The sequence below is a fragment of the Anser anser genome, assembly GCF_964211835.1.
Source record: "Anser anser genome assembly, chromosome: 4".
Lineage (NCBI taxonomy): Eukaryota > Metazoa > Chordata > Aves > Anseriformes > Anatidae > Anser > Anser anser.
Window position 1 is genome coordinate 24,767,359 of NC_139724.1, and position 22,304 is coordinate 24,789,662.

Genomic DNA, 22,304 nt, shown 5'->3' on the forward strand with positions numbered 1-22,304 from the left:
AAGCAGAAATATATTTAGTTATTAAATAATGTTATAATTTAATGAAATATGAAACTTAAATATGAAAGTATGCAAAATCATAAGTTGGTTTTCTCAATATTATATTCTCTGTTTACTCGTGTGCTTAATCTCTTTCTTGTGTTTGTGATTTGCTGGGGTTTTCTTTTTCTTTGTTTTGTTTTATAGTCTTATATTGAACTAATTTGTCTCAACTGGGGATTAAGGGACAACAGTAATTTCACAAATGAAATTAATTTTTTATATAAAATATTTGTGTTGCTGTTGTCTGCTGCTGATAATCTAAGTATATGTGTTAGCATCTATTGCACTCTATTCTGTGCAACTACCTTATAGTCGTAGTTCTCTGCTGTAGTTTCAAGTTCTTTGTGGTGTTAGATATTTTAATGTTAGCAAACCTTAAACTAACATCTGTGTATTCTCATGCCAGTGACCTAAGGAGCACATAAAAACTTATAGATTATACTTTATGACATTGTCATAATGGAATTTATTGCTTAGATTTTTGGAATCCTTATTTGCCTTTTCAGTGGTGAAACTATTAGATTTCAAAAAAAAAAAAAAAAGAGAAAGATGTATAAAAGATTTGTTCAACCTAAAAGCAATGGAATGAATGAGAAACAGACATGAATTTCTCTTAGTATATACAATTACATTAAATTACTAAATTTTGAAGTTATCCACAAAAGCTTTCATTTTCTGCCCATTTTAAACTGTTTTTTTTTTCCTACAAACCCTCTGTATATTTCCATTTCTCATGATTTAAAGGTGTGGCATCTAAGTTCAGATGCTCTGACTGTATGTGCAGTGTGACATATGACTAGCTGATGATACTGATTAATGGCTCACTTCTTAAAATTTGCCAGTGCATAACTACAACAAGTGGAATGTGTAGATTTCTCCATTCCATTTACAATAAAAAAAAAGGAATTTGATTTTTTTTCACATTTTCCATGAGAATATAACAATATTCAAATTGTTATTATATTTCTAAATTGCTATAGAAAGGAACTGAACATTTTCTTAAAAAAATCACATTCTAAGAAATTCAAATTAAATGTATTGAGCTATATGCCTACCTATTTACTTATTGTCCATTTTGTTAGCTAACAGCTTGAACCTGTTACATGTATTTGCAGATCAGTGATGGGTCAGTAGGCATCTTTTTGCAAGGGAGTTAGTTAGAATGTTTTGCACAGGAAGTTTATGTATTACTGTTGCAAATATGTAAAACAATGAAAAAAACTGATAAGAAAGATTTCTCACCTCAAGCTTTTAGAGATAAAGGAGTAAAAATTTTAAGTCTGGTGGTTTTTTTCCTTTGATACATTTTAAGTGAACCAATATCAATTATGTCTTTCCATTTTTCTTTTGAAATCAGTGGCCAACTGCACTGTTGCTATCAAACCCAAATCAATTAGAAGGTAAGTAAAATTTGAACCTTAAGTTGCTTCCAAGACTTATTGTCTTACTATGTCATATAAAATACTTTTCAAGTATTCAGTCTATGCTGCTTTTAAATACTATCATGTTTTGTGATACCTGTATTTCTTAACCTGTTTAAGGCACGTCTTGTGTTATGTTTTCTATGATGTCAAAGCTGCTGTTATTAGTTCTCTCTAATTTCTGTGTTTACAAGGAGATGTTTAAAAAGTTTTAGAGTTCAATATAACATCTGGCAACTGTTGTGCATCTGAAAACACGAACAGAATGTATTCGGTGACCTGCCTGTGAAAACAGCAAAACACCATCTGCAGTGTGCAAAAATATTTGCTCTTTCATCCATAGCAACAAGTAGCATCAGACACATTGGTTTTTAACAGCCCTCAAAGCAGGGAAAGGGGAAGTATTTGAGGAAGGATTTTTTAAGTTTGGGAATTTGATGAACAGAGATATCAAGCAATGTTTGTTTGTTACTTTCAATAAATATTGTATTGGTTTGTTATTTTCTCTGATTATAAAATAAACTGTATGTATTCACTTGATTCCTGCCTGAAGTCTCATTCTTATGACAGTCTGTTTATTTGACAGGGTTTTGACACCTCAGTATATTTTGAATAGACTTATTCAACTAATTAGCAACCTATCAATAATTTTTTCTTCTTAGTCTTGTGATAGCAGGTTATTACAATATCCCAAGTCTCAATCCTGCATAGTTCTATCAAACTGAATAATAGATTTGTGAATCTAAAGCGTGAGTATTGAAATTAATGGGATTTCCTCACTAACAAGGCTCTTTTGAGGCTTAAATTTAGAACAGACTGAAATACCTTTGAGAATTAGGATGTATTCATTTCAAATTTGCAATAAAAATACTGCTTATTTTCAGATCATTAAAATATTTAATTGTGAGTTTCAGAGAGTGTCGATAGCCAATTTATGGGGAAAAAAAAATCTGATACTGCAGAGCCCAAGGGATGATGGGTTCTGTACCAGGTTTGTTTAGCTCTGTTCCACTGCCTTCACTTGAAACAAAACAAAAAAGGGAAAGAGAGTAGAGGCTGATTACTGATGAAAGACTGGGTGTTAGGTGATACTGTAACTTTTTTTACTACTTGCATTAAAAGCATAACCAATATCATTAGAAGGCGTCTGTGAAACTCTGAGTCTTCTCTACAGTTCAAAAGCTCCAAACTAAAAGCCGTGAACAAGGATCCCATCAGAATTTGCTCGATACCACACACGTAGTTTACCCGGATTTCCTTCAATTACAGCAAAGCCCAAATAAGCCAGACAAAATCTGTGCATATATTTTTGAAAAACACTATTGTCAGTGGTTATTGCACATCTTGTGTGTGATGAGTAAACAGCCTAGAAATTTAAAAAGTACTCATATCTTCTTGCTTCATCTTATTTTGCCAAATTTAAGTCAAGGCTGAGTTCTAACAACCACTATGGTAAAGGCATATGAACCAATGCCTTTTGTACACATTTTTTAAAATTTTGTAGGTGATTGTTGAAACAACAAGCAATGCTTGATTGTTTTTTATTGTTTTTTTTTTTTCTTAAATAAAATTTGTTTATAGATTGAACAAAATTGAACAGAATATTTCCGATGATACTTTTGTACTGGTAGATTTCACTTGAATTTTGCTTGACTCTGTGTATGTTTTTCCATTCATAAAGTGAGAGCAAAGGAGCTATAATTGTTCAAGATTTTTTTTAACATATATATATATATATTTATTTTTTAACAAATTCCATGACATCAAAGGATTTAATAGTTTGGATGATAAATATCGTGGTTACTTGTGCGATTCTATCAAGTCCTAAGCTTTCATTATACAATATCACAAATTTTAAATATTGCAATGATTTTCACAATTGTTAATTTCTTTATTCATTTAAAATGTAATTTTATTCTAGGTTTATTAGTAGTAGTGCTATTATATTGCATTGTCATCCAATCAGCTGTGTGTTTTCAAATAAGATTTGATGATTTAAAAGAAAGTCTAGTGAAGCAAGGTTTTTCTTGTCTATAACATATTCTGGAAGGAGATCATGAATGGAGTTCTTTACCTGGATTACATATAGCACAATAGAAGCTAATACCAATTAAGGTATATTATATAAGCAGGATAAGAAAGATATCCATACCAAAGAGTGGGCATGAGAGCTTAACCACTCAGGAGATGGATGATAAGAACAGTTCAGTGCACTAACTCTATAGCATTTTGCAGTGTAGGTAATTGGGTGACTCTTATTTCTTATTAGCGTAGAGAACTACAGAGAGTTATTTTAACCTTGCAGCTTGCAGCCCAAAGGCTCTGTCAACAAGATGTTTAGTTATTTTTTCCTTCATCTTGGGTTACTTCATCCAGTTACAGTGTGTACAGTGTGTCCTCTTGTATTTTACTGAAGAGTTTCAAAGTTCTAACTGAAGTGTTTCTAAGGAAGGACTTTAGGACTTTCCTTTGATCTATCTTTCAATGATAACAGGATAAGGAAAAAATCCCTGGTCTACAAGTATGTTTGAAAAAGGATGTCAACTAAATCTTAGCTGACACATGCATACGTTTATTGCATTTACTCTGGTGTCAACAAGTTAATTGTTAAAGTTTTATAAGCACATTCATTTACTTACACAGAAGTACATCTCATTGTTTTGCTTGCCAGAAAACTTACAGTGTCCCAAATAATCATATAGCCTGACAACATTTCTACTTGATAAACTTCCTTACTGAAATATGTACACCCTTATATCCTCCTGGAGATGCTGGAAGGCCTTGCTTGCCCTAGTCCCTTAGTTTAAAATCAAAACAAAAAAGCAATATGTGCTGGTTCTTCTGTTAAGAAATGTTGGGTTAAGTCATTTGTGAAGGAGCTATCATATCTCCTTTAACTTCCGCCACTGATTGCATCCAGAGGATGAGAGTCTTTCTTTACACCTTGTTCAGACGTAGACTGGCAAAACTCCCAGTGATTCCTCTTTATGCTGGAACAGGAATGTTTACAAAGGCATATTAAATGAAAAACACATTCAAAAATACATTCTGTTATAATGATCCTACCAGAGAACAGCATGTTATATATATAAAAAAAATTTGGTTATTAGTCTTGTTATAGCTGGAAAAATATCTCAAAAACAAAGGCAATGACAGATGAAGATTCACAAAATGTAAGTGTAGTCTATACCTTCCTCAGTACTATATATTCTCAATTTCTCTATAATATTCTATGTTTACTAAGTTGTTTGTTGTATTTTTTGATACAAAGTATTGACCTTTGCATGTATTTTTCTGTTATGTATGAATATTTTAAATAATTTTCAAAGTATTATATGGAGAAGTGCAAAAAATAAAACAAATCCAACTACCTATGGGTGTACAGGCCACTTGACACAGACCCTGTTTTTTTTTTTTTTGTTCTGATTCTTGAATGGAATATCCTGGAATTCCAGTTTGTGCCTATTGCTTCTTGTCCTGCCACTGTGCACCACTGAGAAGAGTCTGAGACCACCTTCTTTACTAGCCTTCCTCTGCCCTCCCCCAATATTTTTACACATTGATAGGATTCCCCCAAGCATCTGCTTCCTGAGAAAATTTAAAAAAATGTTTATTACACTCAGAATTCTCTTTCGTGCAAGAAGGGGAGAACACCTTACACACTAAGTCTAGACTAGACCAGTCTAGCTGGTCTTAACTGTCTAAATCAAAACATTATTATTAACCCAGTTGCAATATTACACTTAGAGTTTTAAGGAAATACAGTTAATGTGAATATAACTTCTGAGTATCTACCCCCTTTCTGTTGCGTTTGCCTTCCTTCCACTGCCCCCCAGCTTCTGAGGTTGATGTCTTTGGTCTTTCAGCAAGGGTGTGGCATGTCAGCAGTGTCCTGTGTTCTTCTATAGGAGAACTTTGGTGTTGGTGGTTTCTTCATCCACATGCAAGAACCCACTTGAAGTCATTTTTACAAGTTGCTAACACAGTTGCACTTTGCTGTCTCTTCCTTTGTTCAAAGCACCATGGTGCATCCACATTTGCTATCTTTATATGTGTTAGATACTGTTTGTTCACTTTGTTATCCCCAGCACTGTTTTTTGCTCATCTCCCAGGGCTGCATTTCTTTGATAACTAATAACTGACCGCTGCTGAGTAGCACAGGTGAGTTTATAGCCATGGGGCCTCTGGTAGCATCCTGTGTCTGTACATTCAAGGCTCCTGCTATAATCCCATACCTATACTCACCTATATTGTGCTTTGTGCTGCAGTCAGAAGCAGTTAATACAATGCATAATAACTAGTTGCTATTACTTGCCATGTCCTACAAACCCTGTGTTTAACAGTAGATGTTACACCATACACCTGTACAAAGCTAAAGACAAGTTAAAACAAATTTGGCAATAGTCACCAGTATTTTAGCTGCTATTACAAACTAAATTACAGCTCCAGGCAGGGTAAGACAAGCCCTGACAATATCTGACACATCCTGAGACCCACATGAGTTTAATAACAAGCTGGTGGCCAGGTGCAAGCAATATTTACTGGAATACAAGACCTCAAACCCCTTTCAGAACATCATTTTTTAGAAAAGCATATATACCTTTAAAAGAGGAAAATATAAAATATTTCGCTATTTTTCTTGCTTTCTCTGCTCTTGTCTTACAGCTGCCCACTTAATAACAAGGTTTTTTAGAAAGTAGAATAAAAACCTTTCATGTCAAGAAGTGACACCACTTATTGCTTTACTTCTGACTTCAGCTGAAATCTGATTGAAATGTGGTTATCTCAGTGGTGACTTGATTTGTGTTGCTGTCTTCCTTTTATACAAATTTAACTAGTGTTAAAGCTATACTAGGTGCTTGGATTCTGTCTTTGTTCAATTAAATCAGCAACTAGTTAAGGTTGGATTTTTAAAAATATTTTTTTGACTCGTGTTCTGTGAAGAGTAACCAAATGACTGTCATATCTGTCACTGATCATCTTTCCCTAATTTCCTGTAAATGATTCTGTCTCATGAAAGCGTACTGTTAAAACATTGCTCTGAAGAAAATTTATGTAAACTGCTAAATGTAAGGTAACATCACAAAAGCTCTGGCTATAGTAATCACTGATTTCTTTCTTTTTTGACCATTGTATTAGCTAGTCAGCATACCCTTTGGACTTGTTTTGCTTTTTTGCCTACTTGTTTTTACATAATTTAAATTTTAATCACAGAATACATGTGGGAAGCAGAATATTAAAGGTCTTGAGGGCCCTGCCTCTATTATGCCTGTTGTGGAGCCCACTTGTTAAAATAACTGTTGTTTCAAGTTAAGTGTTTGTTCATTATTTGTTTTAAAGAGGAACATTAATAATTTAGAGTGACTATGAACAGAGGCAATACTGTGTGCATAGCTTGCATTTTTGGATCTCTCTTCTGTATCTTAAAGCTTTTTACTTGTCTTTAGTAACCCACATCATGTTGTTTTCCTTTAATTCCTTCATAACATATCTTTCTTCCCCTTGTGCCTATTCAGAATTTCTAATTTTTCATTTCCTCTTTGTGAAAAGGCATTTTTTTTTTCTAACTTTTTATACAGGGAAAAGATTATCTTCTTTTATCTTTTCTTTTTCTTTCTTATCTGGATGAAAAAGCAGAGCACTTTTGCTATATCAGGATGAAAATTTCTCTTGTTTTCTGCCATTTTTGGTGATACATTTGTGTTTAATTCCCCAAACTTAATAGGATCTTATGAATAGTTTGAGTATGAAGTATTTTAGGTCATTTTTATTTAATTATTATTATTATGTATATATATTTAGCAGCATAGGCTGGTTTTACTTCACTTATATCAAAATCATTTATACAACTTCTACATCTGACATCAGAGCAACTTTCTGTCAATAATATTTTCTTCTCTGGGTCTAAGACACTGTGTAACCTTCTGTTAATATAGCAGCAATGTATCTGCAGTGAAAGGGTCATAAAGATGTAGTGAATAAATTGGGAATAACAGCTGTGTAAAAATTGGTTGCCTAGGAGTAGAGAAGAACACGGTTACTAAGAGTAAGTGGTAAGATGTGTCTTGCTTTTATCTAACATGGAAAATCCTTATCAGTAACTTTAAAGTTATATTATCATTGTATTCATCTAGTGTTCACAGGTAATAAATGAGTATTTTACATGTAGGAAGATATGTGTTTTCAGTCTTAGAGCAGAAAGATTACAAAAATAAGAAACGGAGTGGTACCTCTCTTGTCGTCCTTTTTGCATCCAAATATAGAAACAAACCAACAAGAACATAATAGCAACTATGCTGTGACAAGAGATTTCAAGCCTGAATAGATGCTATATTATGTGTGTGCCATTTGTTGTGATATATGGAAATGTTCATTTTACAAGACAGTGGGGTTAGGCCTTAGTTAATATATTTTAATTTGGGGCTAACTATACATGAAACCTTACAGCTGTAGAGAATATTTAAGAGCTCGCTATGAATTGTAAAAAACATGATGTATAATCACAAACTTTGGGGCTTATTTCTCTTCCTTAAAGGTTGCAGAGCAAGGAGGTGGACTCTGTTCTAACGTAATGATAGAAAACAGAGCAACAAACCAATGGATTCCCACTACCTTGGGTATGGGGCTGGTTCTGTGCATCTAAACCAGCCTGGCTGTTTTCTCTCTCATTGGATTGTTGATCATATGAACATAGAACATAAGTAGATCAGTTAAACAGACTCGGTTGTGAAAGGAGTCCCAGCTGTCAAGGGAATGCCAGTGGAGATATTTGACTTTTGCACTATTCAGGTGGCTGAAATCATTCTAGAATGTAGATTTACATTGTGCTATCTTTTTAAGAAGCAGCATTTTAACTTCAGGTCAAGATTATGGTCTAGGGAAAGAATTCCCATTTTATCTTTATCCTGAAACATTTAGTAACTATTTTTAGACTGATGCTCTATGAACTCCATATTGCTATTAAAGCATATGTGCTGGCAACAGTTTCCTATATAATATCCACCTTGGTGAACGATCATTCCTTTTAACATTGCAGAGACATTTCTTGAGTTGCCTCATCATTTAACTATTTATATACTCACAGATAGACGTCACTTTTATTTGGGATATTGCAAACCTACTACATTAGGAGAAAATATGTGGGGACTCTGGATCCATTTCTGAGACGAGCTAGTCCCTTTGTGGGTACACAGTGTGCTGGGGAAGTCCAATGACGTCTTTTGGTTTAATGAAGCTGACAGAAATTTATAAACAAATTGAATCACGCTGGCAGATTCAAATATAGCACTACATCCTGTGTCTAGCTAAGAAGGCTTTTACTAGTTCAGGAAATGCAGCTTTTAAAGATAGGGATAATGTGCAATGATTAAATCAAAAGTGTTTTGGAGAAATTTTATATAGTAACTAGTGCACCATTTGATATCTAATACTCTTGAAATCTGGATGCAATACCAAACAGATACATTATATAAATTCTCTTGGAAACAGCATCATCCTGTCAAGAATGTCCTGTCTTACTGAAGAGTAAGGACAGGATTCCCTATTTCAATGTGCCATAATACTGATTGCTGTGTGATTCTAGATTCAGATCAGGGACACCCCTACCTTCCCCCTGGCCCCATCCCCCACTTCAGGAACAATATTTCTGTATTTTTCAGAATTTTAAAAAATAAAAAAGAAAAAATGGTCCATTTTAAAGAAACCCTGTGAGACAAGGAATTAAAACAGGAATATCAAAAAGCGGATTTTTTATGAATGTCATTACTTAATGAATCAATGAGTATTTTAAAATTTTAATATTCAGGGAAGCTGGTAGGGGTGGGTTTTATTCCTTTTTGTGTGTGCATGTCACAAAATACAGTTACACAGACACACACACCTGGCTGAACGGTAGTTATCTGAAAAATTAATACGTGTATATAGATAAAATCTATCACGGATTTCCATGAAGTAATGTTTGTGTGACCTGAATGAAACAAAGTAATATGCTGTCAGTTTCAAAGTGATGTAAGCTTGAAAACTTGACAGTGTAGCTGCTCTGGCCTTTATGTTTTTATTTTGGAGAGATTAAATTTGAAAAAGGTGATTTCAGAAGATAACGATCTATTTTTCCAGAAGGAAGTTCACAAACCACAAAATATGGGTGTAGAATGTGGCACTGGGGAGAGAACAATGGTGGAGATTGAATACTTTTGAGACATAAATTAATACTGAGCATTGTTTTGTAGAAGAGCTAACTCAGGTCAGGAAAACTGGACGGGGCTCTGTAGAGTGAGACTGAGGATAATTGAAGAGAAACATGGAATTCACTCTGAGCAGGATCATCCAGGGCATCCAGAAAAATATAAACAATGATCATCAATTTGAATTGACTTTATTTAAGAATACACGGTGAAAGAATTTAGCCTGTAGCTTTGTAATATACATTCTATATGCTCTGTGCATTTTCACACAGAATTACATTGACCCTGGGATCACTGAGAGAGGCAGTGAATATGAAGCATGAAACAGCAATAAGTCAAAATGTAGTCAAGGGTCAGCCATTCAAGATCCAAGAGGAAATGTGGAAGTCAACTCACTAAACATTATCGATCTAAAGGAAGTCTATACTCAAGCCAGAATAGGATGCCTCTGGGTTTGCCTAGTCATAACTGAATATTTGCTTTCCTTATAGGCTCTGCTGTACCAATGCCTTTTCTGATCTTCATTTGAAGTGACAAGCATCAATGTTACTTCAGGACACTGTAGTTCAGATTTTGTGGATCTTTGAAAATCTGAGTCTCAACTCAAGCAACAATGTTTGACGTATGTTCATCCCTAATGAAATCAAAACTGAGTTGACCTGATATGGACTGACTCTAAATGAATCAGAAGCATAAAAGTTTGGAGTAAGACCTAATTATTTTCAAAAAAATATTTCCCACTTGCAATCTTATTTGTAATCCTAGCTGTATTAATCTTTATGGTGATGAAATGTAATGAAACAGCAAATGTTTTTTTTATGTGGACTTTTGTGCTAATTAATGTGATAATGGTGGTTCTCACAATATATAGATAGTTCATCAAACTACTAAAACCAGCACTTCACATTAGCTGTAAATTGTTTAAAATACTCCTTGGCTTTCAAAGACCCTGGATACATTTTGTCATCAATTCCAAAAAATCTGTTTATGAACATTCACAAGTATCTAATCAATTTTAAATGTGTGACTGTCACTAAATAGAACATACTGATGTGTTTTCATTCTCCAACAACTTAATTTAAACATCTAATCCCTAAACACAGACAGTATAAGCAGGAAGGGAAGCCTTATTTGTTTCATGGGAGAAGACAGGTAATAAATCCATGCTTTCTGACTAAAACCAAAACAAACCAACAACCAAAAAAAAAATAATCCAACAAGCAAACAACAACAACAACAAACTTTCAGATGGCAGATATTCAAATGCTTATTGTACTTTTTGCTCTTTTGTTATTAGCTTTTGCATTGTGTCCCGTGAACTGAATATTTTCTTTTTACACATATGGAAAAGTAATAAAATTGCTACATACCAAAACATTCAGAAAATTCAATTTCCATAAGATGTAATTTCTTAAAAACACAGTGAAAACTCTCAGATGTCCTATTTTGTCTATCTTTTAATAAAATTTCAGTGCAAAATTTTTAAAACTTGCATTACCATTACTCATGTCATGCAAATAAATTAAATTGGCTGTTTTTCTTTCTCTCTCTCACACACACACATACACAAAATCATCACGCTCGTGACTGATTAGAAAAAAATCAGGCTAAGACCCCTGAAAAATCAGACTAATTTTCTCAAGTAGTGAATCTAAAAAAAAGATGAGTGGGAAAGTTTAGATAGCTAGCTTGCTCCAAAGATACTTCCTTTTCTGTTTTGAATATTAACAGATTTTGACAGATACAGGATTTGTCATATAGGATGGGTATGTCTGCATTGAACTCCTTCAAACTGCAGATGAATTCATAATATTAGCAGTAACTATACAATGAAATATCAAGTTAATCTACAAAGGTATGCTAAACCAGACAATTAACTGCATTTCTAGTGAGAAGAGGTAGGAAAATTATCTTCATAGCTATTTGTCCAGCTTTGAATTTGTTAATACTTTCAAGGGGTTGTGATTTTGAATTTTTGACAAAGTTTACTTGGAAAGTTTCCTTCTTACTCTTTCCTTGCTCTGTGTGTTAAGTTATATTTTATTATTACATCCCTGGAACCTATATATTACCAGAGACCTGGTGACTCCATTTACTTTCTAGTGGCCTGTGTATAAGGGTACTTTACTAGGACCCTGAAATCCTGCAGGTTTGGAATGAAGCATGTCTTCCTTCTAATGGCTGTAATCTTTTAATTATGTGGCAATGTATATGCATTTCTTTATCTGCTTATCAGCAGATAGTCAAATAAGTATCATAATGGAAAAAGCCACATCCAGATCTTGGCCACTTAGTACAGACAGACATGCCCAACAAAAAATGTAAATAGGAAAGGACTCTAGAAGATGACTTATTGGAGGCATTTTCAGAAGCATCTTAGCTCCTAGGGGCCCTGCTTAGGTTTGAGGGAGGGGCAGAAACCTTTCCCAAAGAGGCGTGCTATAGAGAAATATCCAGTGCTTCTAGTAAGGTTATTGTCAGCCTAATGGATCCAACCAAGCAAAGTCGTTGGACAAAGTGGAATGGGGAGATGTTGAAAGAATTCAAAAGACAAGGAAGAAATGTTAAAAAAAAAAAACAACTCAAAAACTAGCAAACCAAAGTTTGTGGCTAGTGCTGTGTCCTCATCTATCTCCTACAGTGCTATGCAGATCTGTGTAGAAAGCTGTGACGTTACCCCAAACATACTGGCTGCCCACTCACCATGCTGTGGTGATGAGTGAGGGTACTCAGCCTTCAGAAGCAGGATTGCCATTTGCATAGAGCTCTGCCCAGATGATGAATATTTTCTTCTCACATGTGTTGGTACTGCTCCATCTGCTCAGTTAGCAGCCGCTGAATCCCTTTCTGAGCCTGGGTGATGAAAATCTGTCATTGTATCTGAAAAAAATATATGGTAAATACAAAATTTCATTAAATTGAGGTGTGATCTACCTTAATTATAATAATGATTCTTCATATGAGCTGGAATTTCCTTTGTCTGGCATGTCTATATGAAGTGTATCATACATATATATATCAAACCAAAGTAACATTTTATAGTGCATACTTGCTTGTGTTGTTTTATGGGGTTTATTTTTTTTCTTCTCCAACCTGCTTAACATTTATTTAAACTGAAATGATTTGAAATTTGAAACATCATCTATGTAATGGTGAGATTCCAGTAACTAATTATGATTTAATGTTTTGTATTACTGTTGTTTGGGGTGGTGTTTGATTTCCTGAAGTCATCACTTGGTAGGGGGTTTAGAGGACCTAGAGGATCTACCGATGTACCTTACAGACTCATCTACTGTGTGATACAGAAATATTGATGATATATGCCAAAAGGAATCTGAAAATTTCAGGTTTTTCAAAATTTTGAGTTGAAGTATGTCCTGCTGCTTAGATCCATTTATTTACCATGGTCTTTATGTTTACAAAATGTTTGTGAAAGAGGCAAGGTGTTACACTGGTGTCCTTGATGCTTTCAAGAGTTCTGATAACTAGGAAAAAAAAAAAAAAAAGATCCAAACAGTTTTACAATATGAAAAATAACTCACCTGATTTAAAACTGAACTTCATACACATACACACACACCAATTTTGGTAAAAAATGTTTTCTTTCTACTCAGGAGTATATTTCTCTTTTTATATCTTTATAATTTTTGAAAAAAAAAAAAGAAAATGTGGACGTTGTCTGTTTAAGTATTCAGTTGTTCAGTATGAGAGGCTTTTCATGATTCTTTCTTACACGAGTCAAAAATCAATTAAAAACAAATAAAAAGAAAGATTTTTTTCCGAGGTTTGTTTTCTCTCTAGTGAAAAGGATCAAGTTCCTTTACTGAGAAGCTTGGTAGTTACAACAGACTTAAGAGAACTGTAGTTTGATTGTTTCTTTGTTTGGTGAGTTTAGTTTGTTTACAATTGGGTAGAGACAAATTATAATAACAGAAGTAAAAGCACTTGCTATTACAAATCCTTCTAGCTTTCCGGAGGACAACATAAGGAGGATAGTAGTACAGCTTTTCACTTTTTCTAAGTGTGGTCAATTGTGCAATAACTGTTGCTCGCCTTTGTGGACAATGTTTGACTGTATTTCTCTGTTTTCAGTATTTTATACTTGAACTTAAAATATATTAAAGAAAGAAGGGTGCCATTTCTGTAGGAAGAACTTTTTTTTTTTTTTTTGTAATAGTTGAACTACATACTATTACCTTTGAAGTTTGAAGACATGATAAGAAGACTGCAATTTTGAAACTGATGTGTCAAACCACTTTACATATATATGTACTGTACAGATGTTTGGTTTCCAGAGAATTATTTCCACTTTTTTTGTCAATCAGTACTCTGATCTTTACTGTGTTTAAGAAAATCAGCTGCTTTCTATTTCACAAATGAGTCATTTATTTGTTTCTTAAAGATACTATTTCCAGCATTTGGCTCCCAACAATAAGTCACTTCTTTCTGTTTCACTTCTTTCTATTTTTCAAAGGCTCAGTTTTCAGCTTTCAGCTGTCTCAACAAAATTCTCTACTATATATCAAAAGACCATTAAACAGAGCTCATACTTTCTTAAAATATTATGTTACTCATGGGATCTCAGTAGATTAATAAATTTGTGTTATTAGAGGTACTGAGAGGATTTTTCCCTACTAAATAATTTCCAGAATGGAAAATATGTATAAAAAATGGGAAGAGGTATTATTTTAGTAAAGATTGACAATTAAGTTTTCTTGAATAGTGTCTTTGAACTTTTAAATAGTGTCTTTGAACTTTTAAATACTGTCTTTGTCTTTTGAATAGAAAGAAATTATGTAATACTCTAATGCATAGTGACCGGCTGAATTTATTACCTGCTGAGTTCAAGATGTTAATTTCTCAGAAATCAAGGTACATGTTCCTAATTTCAACCAGGTCCCTTTCAGAATTTATAAGCCAAGACTTAACCACAGAATCTCATATGCCAAGGACTCTCACCTTTTAAATATAGACAAGGAAGAACACAACTTACTGGTAAATCTTTGAATCTGAAACACAGTCAGCTAGTGGTTACTCCACCTTCAGTATGGAGAAGAGTGAGTAGTTTTACCTTGAAGATACAATCAAAACAGATCTAGACTCTAATTGAGTCTAAACTCAGGTCTAGCCTGTACACATTTATTTCTGGTGTCTCTATCACAAGAGATTTTTTTAACTCAAATTCTGAGGAAGATTTTTAGAAGTACAGCAGTATAAAAAGTGATAATTTACAAAACACTTGTCACAGAATAGTTACATTTTGGCAACAAGAAAGTGTAAAGGTGCTCTGTATATGTGATATAGCATAACATCAACATTTGTTGGTCTGCAGACAGAAACTTTTCTCCCGGTGTTTGATGTACAAAGTTAAAAGACTGAGAAGAGTAGATCAGATATCATGACATGCAGTGCAGAAGCAGAGAATCCTTTTAATCAGAAGGTCTGAAATAAGCATTAGGTTGCTGCTTCTATTTTTTTTTTTTTCACATAGGAAATAGGAAATATTTCCTTACTTCCTAGAACTGTTGCTAAAAAAAAATACATATTGAAATAGTTTTTTGACTTCAAAGGCAAAAGTGTTCCAAAATTCTTGAAATCCACAGAAACATCAAATGTTGTGTATTGGTGTCCAGTACTGCTCTATAATGAGATTTCGTCCTAACAAGCCAGTGTTAGACGTACAATACCTCCAATAGAGAAAGTCACATGCTCTGTTTGCATTTGTAGACAGCAGTTCAGCCGTCTAAATGGTCTTTCAATCTGCTAAAAAGTTGAAATGGATGGGTGCCATGTTACTTAATACAGATTCGTAAAATAGTGCTTCATTCAGATATGCCACCATGGCACAGAAGTTCATGTCTTGGTTCTGGCAAGCTGACAGGAAGAAAGTAGACATAGCAGGTATATCACTATCATTTGAATTTTGCACTGAGGCATCTTCATCAAAGAGCCAGTTGCAATAATTTTGCCTCTAGGATTCTAATTTCCTTGAGATTTCAGATTACATTTATTTGAAGATTAGCTTTTAAGATGCCATATTAAAAACCAAAACAAATATTGTTTAATGTTGGAGTGATACTCCTGAGTCAGTCTTGAAATGCTTTTAGTTGCTGTGGCTATCATGTCTTTATTGTTGAAAGCTTGCTGAATAGTTAATATTGCTTAATAGTTAAATAGTTAATATTGTTAATATTTCCTGAAATGTGTAGGGAATGTTATGAAAATAAATGAAACACATAAAAATGCATAAAGCACTTATAAGTATATTCCTTATCCTTTTCTCATAATTAGGTGACATGCATTGTCACCTAATTATGAGAAAAGTTTCTTCAATATACAAAGAGGTGTAATATTTTTAGTGTGTAATAGGTCTGAATCAGTACATTCGTTCTTTAAGATTTTGCCTGTTATTTTTTGTCCTTCACTTTTTTTTACTTAATAACATATTGCTGATTTTTTATTTAATATAAGACCTAAAAATTGGAGATACACTGGTATTTTCATATGCATAGCCTGTGAGTTGTCTAGAGAAATAAACAAGAACACTGGCTAATTCAGCAGAGTGTGGTTAATACAAGGTGAAGTTTATCCCTGAATCCTTTTTTCTCCAATATTTTACCAGGTCTTTTAGCTCAGCAATCTCAGCCTTGGTCCCAGAATCAGGGTGCCACTCCCAAATTCTTAAGTTTCCTGTATTGACAACTACATTTGCAGACTTAAAGAAAATGTACTGTTGATGTGTTGTTAATGTATGCAAATATGGCATTTGTTAATAAAAGATTAGAGCCCCCATCCTGTTAATGATGATGATAAAATTAAGATATGATAATAAATTAGTATACAACTAGTGAAGATTTGCAACACAAGATTTGCATAGTATTCTTACAAGCTACACTGAAGCCTTTTCATCTTTTATTAACTTACCAGATGAGAAAAGACGAGTAAAGTGCATCCTAAAGCATCCTAACAGTGCAAATGGTCTTCATATATATATATACATATATATATATATATATTTAAATTGCAAACATAATAATCTTCTCTTATTTGGAATAAAAAATGTGAAATGAGAGATAATAGACACTAAGTGACAGTATTCTCTAAAAATTTATCTAACTTCTGGTGTTAAACAAAGGGTTACCAATAAAAGATAAAAGCCAAGTGAGTCATTTCTGTATGTAGTCACTAGGCATTTATGAATGAGAATGGGTTATGGAGCTGGAAGATTTCTAGCCAGACCTTTCAGTATTCCAGCCAGCCCCGCGTTCAGAAGCATGTCTGGAGAAAAATTGTTCCTATTAGCTGGATATACATAAAGATGAAAAGCAACATGGTATTCCACATCTTTTTATGGTTTCTAATGGTTTAGCAAATGTCTCAAAGTGACAGTGTTTCAAGCTGTGCTAAGCCATTCTAAATTTATCTAGAAACTAGGTTCTGAAATTGATTTATTTTGTGTATAAGTTACTGCTGTCTCCCAGAGGTTCATAAACTACTCACATTCAAAAGAGCCACAGTCACATTCCATTAATCCAAAGCAGTAGGATCACTTCTTTCATATGCGTTCCTCCAGTTTCTAGAATACTGAACAGTACGAAGTCTTGCAGTAACAAGAATTATCTGACCTCTAGTAAGCACTTTACCACCATTGGAAAGCTTGGATTTAAATTTATAGCTAAAACTTTTATTAATGTACTTAGCTCATGGTGAGTTTTTGTGTAACAATCAGGTGTGAAATAGCTTCATTTGTTAATTGCATATTGATTTGAATTTTATTTTGCTGTCCATAATTATAAAAAAGAAAATCTACAAAGTTTAAATTCCAGTCTGGTCTTCAAAGTATTGACACCCCATCTTCCTCAACACACTTAAAACGTTAGAAAATTGTTTTCTGTTCTCATTAGGATATTCCCACTTGCTAGTGAGTTCCTAATAACTATTCTGTAGTTTTTTCCCCTCTCCCCCTCAGTCTTGATATTTAGGTAGATTAGTTTATACCCCATTTTCTCACTTTCTAAAGTCGTGGAAATGCAGTAACCTGCACAGATTTGGAAACATAATTGCTAATATGGTAGAGATTACTTTAGCTAATTAATTCTGCACTCTACAGTAAATTTCATTAGGCTTTGTAATGCTTATCTTTACATTCTTTCCTTTGTTATTTTTCAAAAGTCTTTTAATTTTATAATGCTTTATAAATGCAATTAACTTTTTTTTTTTTGGTGACGGCTTAAATAGAAAATTAATTATTTCTGATTTTTTCTCTGTCATTCATGAATTGCTATTTAAATTAGCAAAGATTTATTCAATTACACTTTGTAAGCACATGTAACAAATAGTATGATCATTCAACCTGATAACAAGCAGTGGCTTGCAAAATCACCACCAGTATTGACTTTGTCCTCTTTTTTTTTCTTTTCTTTTTTTTTTAATCTGTCCTTTTACTGTCTTCAAGTATCTTCCAAATAGCTTTTCTAAATAAGGTATAAGTGAAAATTTTTACTTTTGAATTAAACACAGGAATATGTACACTGGAAGTTTTCATCTAAGTTGGGACTTAGCTTTACACGTAAACCTAGAGGCTTTTAGGACTCTTCCTGTATCTTCAGTTTCATAACAATGATGGCTTTGTCTGGGGAATGATAACACAAACTCATGTACTTTCTTTCTTTCTCTTTCTTTCTTTCCCTCCCTCCTTCCTTCCTTCCTTCCTTCCTTCCTTCCTTCCTTCCTTCCTTCCTTCCTTCCTTCCTTCCTTCCTTCCTTCCTTATTTCCTTCCTTCCTTCCTTCCTTCCTTCTTTCTTTCTTTTTCTTTCCTTTTCTTTCTCTTTTTTTTATTATTTCTTTCATCATCTATCTATATACAATTTTGTGTTGGGTTTAAGCATTCTTGACTTCAAAAGGAAGGCAGCCTTATTTAGCTTATTAACTTTTAGCTAGAAGTCCTTGGCTTTTAGAGCTCTATCCATACACAAGATAAAAATGAGGTTGCATGCACTGGTAATGTGGTGTGGCTTTTAGAGAGAGATTTCAGGTTTTTATCTTGTTGTCAGGCTCTTTGGATTAGATCCAAACAGGGACTTCAGGGACACAAACCAAGGATTGCCAAATTTAACTTTAGAGGGCAGCTAGCTCCAGGGTAAACAACAGAACTCTGACTGAAAAGTCTAGCTGTTTTTTTATCATTGTTATTATTTTTAAGTGTGTATCAGTACAAAGTATTAGGCACTTCAGAATATGAGCCAAACTACTTAAACCAAATCAAAACAAACAAAACAAAAGAAACAAACAAACAAACAAACAAAAACCCGACACATTGGAGAGGTTTATAGGTAGAGTGAATGAAAAGCTGATTTCAGCTGGAAATGCTCAAATTGTTTCCCTATAACTTCTTGTTATAATCACTCTTACCTTTCAAATTAAATAAATACATAAATAGATAAATGATGACATTTTACCATACAAGATTCTCCAAAGGAAGCAGACTTCCTTTGTCCTCTTCTTCAAGTTGTCTTAACATCTTACATGATATGTACAAGATCTCTGATCCTAATGAGCTAAATCATATTTTCTTTTGTAGTGGCATATTTAGAAATTATCAGATTTTAGCTGAATACTCATATTCATATTTAGCTGAATACTCACATCCAGCTGTGAAATGTGGAAGAAACCTCTAGACAGAGAATCTGTTTGAGATTTAGGCTATAAATCCCCCATAAAACTATATGGCAGCTTCAAAGTTCCCAATTTTTGTTGTAGTTTTATTGAATTAGAATGCTCTCATCATTTGGACAATCCCATAATAAGCCAGTGAACTACATTTAAACTTAACAGTAATGTATAATAGTTTTTAGTATTGAGTCATAATGAAGCTATTACCAGAAAATCTATTTGTTTGAAGTCACTTTATAGAAGTACCAGTTTCTAAGCTCAAAGTCAGTTAACTTACACCATTTCAATAATGTCATGAATTGTCTTACTTTCCTGTAGAAAAGACCTTCAGAGAAAGTGACCTCATTTACATTTTCTAGTTGAATTATTCTAAAAGTTCCCACAGAACTGGAAAAAAAAAAAAAAAAAAACAACAAACAGCAACATTTAATCAGTGTACACACTAGCCTGCATAAAAGAGAATATATTTGAGCAAATCAAACATTTTAATACATCACAAAATAAAGGAGAGCTGTATTTCTAAAATGCTCTTGAAGATATCAGAAGTGAAAAGAATGTGTTCATGTTTTATGCAACATCTGTAAGAAAGAAAAAGGTTTTCCTGCAAAAGTAATGTCATCAAATAAAGTCTGATTTCTTTTTTTTTCCCTCCCTAAAGACTGTACCCAAGTTATAGTTGGAAAAGCTCGTCTTCAACAGGATCAAAGTGTGGGGAGAGATTCAGAACAGACAGGCACTAGGATCTTGTGAGATTAAAACTGAGTAAAATTCACAACTGCACATTTCAGATAATAAAGAATCACTCTTACTGAGACAAATTACACCTTTGTTTGATTTTGTATCTTCTGAAAATGTTCTAACTCCACCTCCATGAGTTCACCAAACTACTGTTATTAAATAGGGATACCATTATTCAAAACAGTAATTGTATATTGTAATAGTAACTACAGTATTAAAAACAAAGTGTTTTCCAGTCCAGGGAAAAGACATGCTTCTTGTCAAGAAAGATTCCTAAATTACAAACAAGAAGAAGAAGGAAATTAAGAAAACAAAATACATAAAGACTAAGTTCAAGAAATGTGATAATTGGTCTCCTAGGCCCTTCCAGGGCTTTGTCACACAGTATCCTATCTGGTGGGAAGAAAAAATGTCAAATGTCTTTCCCTTATTACTTCTTTCACAGAAGACGTTATATTAGTAATCCATATTGTGATAAAAGGCTGAAAGTCTACTCACGGTATTTGCTGATTAAAAAAAACAAAGCACGAAAGCACTTGTGGATCATTTTCTTGGCTGATAAATATTTATAAGGCAAGGGTGTGACAGCAAGTTGCATTTTAATTCTTTTTTGCGTGTATTACAACACAGAGAATTTTATACCTACAGTTTTACATGTACATGCTAAGTATTGAGCTAAGTATTTGAGTCATGATAAAGTAATTCAGTTCATCAGTAGACACTGTATTACATCTCACTAGCTGTTACTGAGGGGAATAAGCTATTTTGTTTCTGTTAGACTGAGCTGTCATATCAGTTCTCTCAGCTGTCTTATCTGTCTCTGCTGTAAAATTCTCTGGCTTTCAAGGTGAACTTTTCCTCCCATCACCCCAAAGAGAAATTGAAACACTTCGTAACCTCAATGTAATTTTTTTCCAAGGGGTAATCCAGTTCATTGCAAACAAACTTAACAGTTTCAATCTTCATTGTTTTCACGTGGATTTTTTGGAAGCACTTGAAGTTTTCCAAATACTAGCTGCAATATCTCTCTTCTGTTATTTCTTCACTATAAAGGCAGCCCTGAGTAAATCCCAACAGACTGCACAGTTAAATCTTTTATTTATTTATTTATTTAAAGATGAGTTTTTTCTTCAATTACCTTTTTTCTGTAATGTTCAAATTTTTGGTTCTGTTTTTTTTTTTTTTGTTTGTTTATTATTTATTTATTATTATTATTGCATGCACATTAAACTAGAAAAACAAATAGAGCAGAAAACTTTAAAAAAGGCATCAAACACACTTCTACCCTAAGTCTCCTGTTGATAAGCAGGAAAAGAAAAGAAAAGAAAAGAAAAGAAAAGAAAAGAAAAGAAAAGAAAAGAAAAGAAAAGAAAAAGAAAAGAAAAGAAAAGAAAAGAAAAGAAAAGAAAAGAAAAGAAAAGAAAAGAAAAGAAAAGAAAAGAAAAGAAAAGAAAAGAAAGAAAGAAAGAAAAGAAAAGAAAAGAGAAAGAGAAAGAAAAGAGAAGAGAAGAGAAGAGAGAGAAGAGAAGAGAAGAGAAGAGAAGAAGAGAGAGAAGAGAAGAAGAGAAGAGAAGAGAAGAGAAGAGAAAGAGAAGAGAAGAGAAGAGAAGAGAAGAGAAGAGAAGAGAAGAGAAGAGAAGAAGAGAAGAGAGAAGAGAGAAGAAAAGAGAGAAGAAAAGAGAAGAAAAGAGAGAAAAGAGAAGAAAAGAAAAGAAAAGAAAGAGAAAGGGAGGAAGGAAGGAAGGAAGGGAAGGGGAAGGGAAGGGAGGGAAGGGAAGGGAGGAAGGGAAGGGAAGGGAAGGAAGGGAAGGGAAGGGAAGGAAGGGAAGGGAAGGAAGGGAAGGGAAGGGAAGGGAAGGGAAGGGAAGGGGGAAGGGAAGGAAGGGGAAGGGAAAGGGAAGGGAAGGGAAGGGAAGGGAAGGGGAGGGAGGGAGGAGGGGAGGGGGGGAGGGAGGGGAGAAAAGAAAAGAAAAAAGAACAGGACAGGACAGGACAGGACAGGACAGGACAGGGAGAAGGGAAGGGAAGGGAAGGAAGGGAAGGGAAGGGAAGGGAAGGGAAGGGAAGGGAAGGGAAGGGAAGGGAAGGAAGGGAAGGGAAGGAAGGGAAGGGGAAGGGAAGGGAAGGGGAGGGGAGGGAGGGGAGGGGAGGGGAGGGGAGGGGAGGGGAGGGGAGGGGAGGGAAGGGAAGGGAAGGGAAGGGAAGGGAAGGGAAGGGGAAGGGAAGGGAAGGGAAGGGAAGGGAAGG

The 22,304-nt window shown here is 34.1% G+C and overlaps 1 long non-coding RNA gene across 1 annotated transcript in view; it reads right to left on the reverse strand.

The window, feature by feature from the left end:
* Positions 1–4,316: 4,316 nt before the first annotated feature.
* LOC310899227 overlaps positions 4,317–22,304 on the reverse strand; it is a 128,270-nt gene continuing 110,282 nt past the window's right edge. The window contains exons 2-3 of the long non-coding RNA XR_014584097.1: positions 12,350–12,526; positions 4,317–4,453 (exon numbers count right to left, since the gene is read on the reverse strand). This is a non-coding gene — a long non-coding RNA (uncharacterized lncRNA). The remainder of the gene's footprint in view (positions 4,454–12,349; positions 12,527–22,304) is intronic.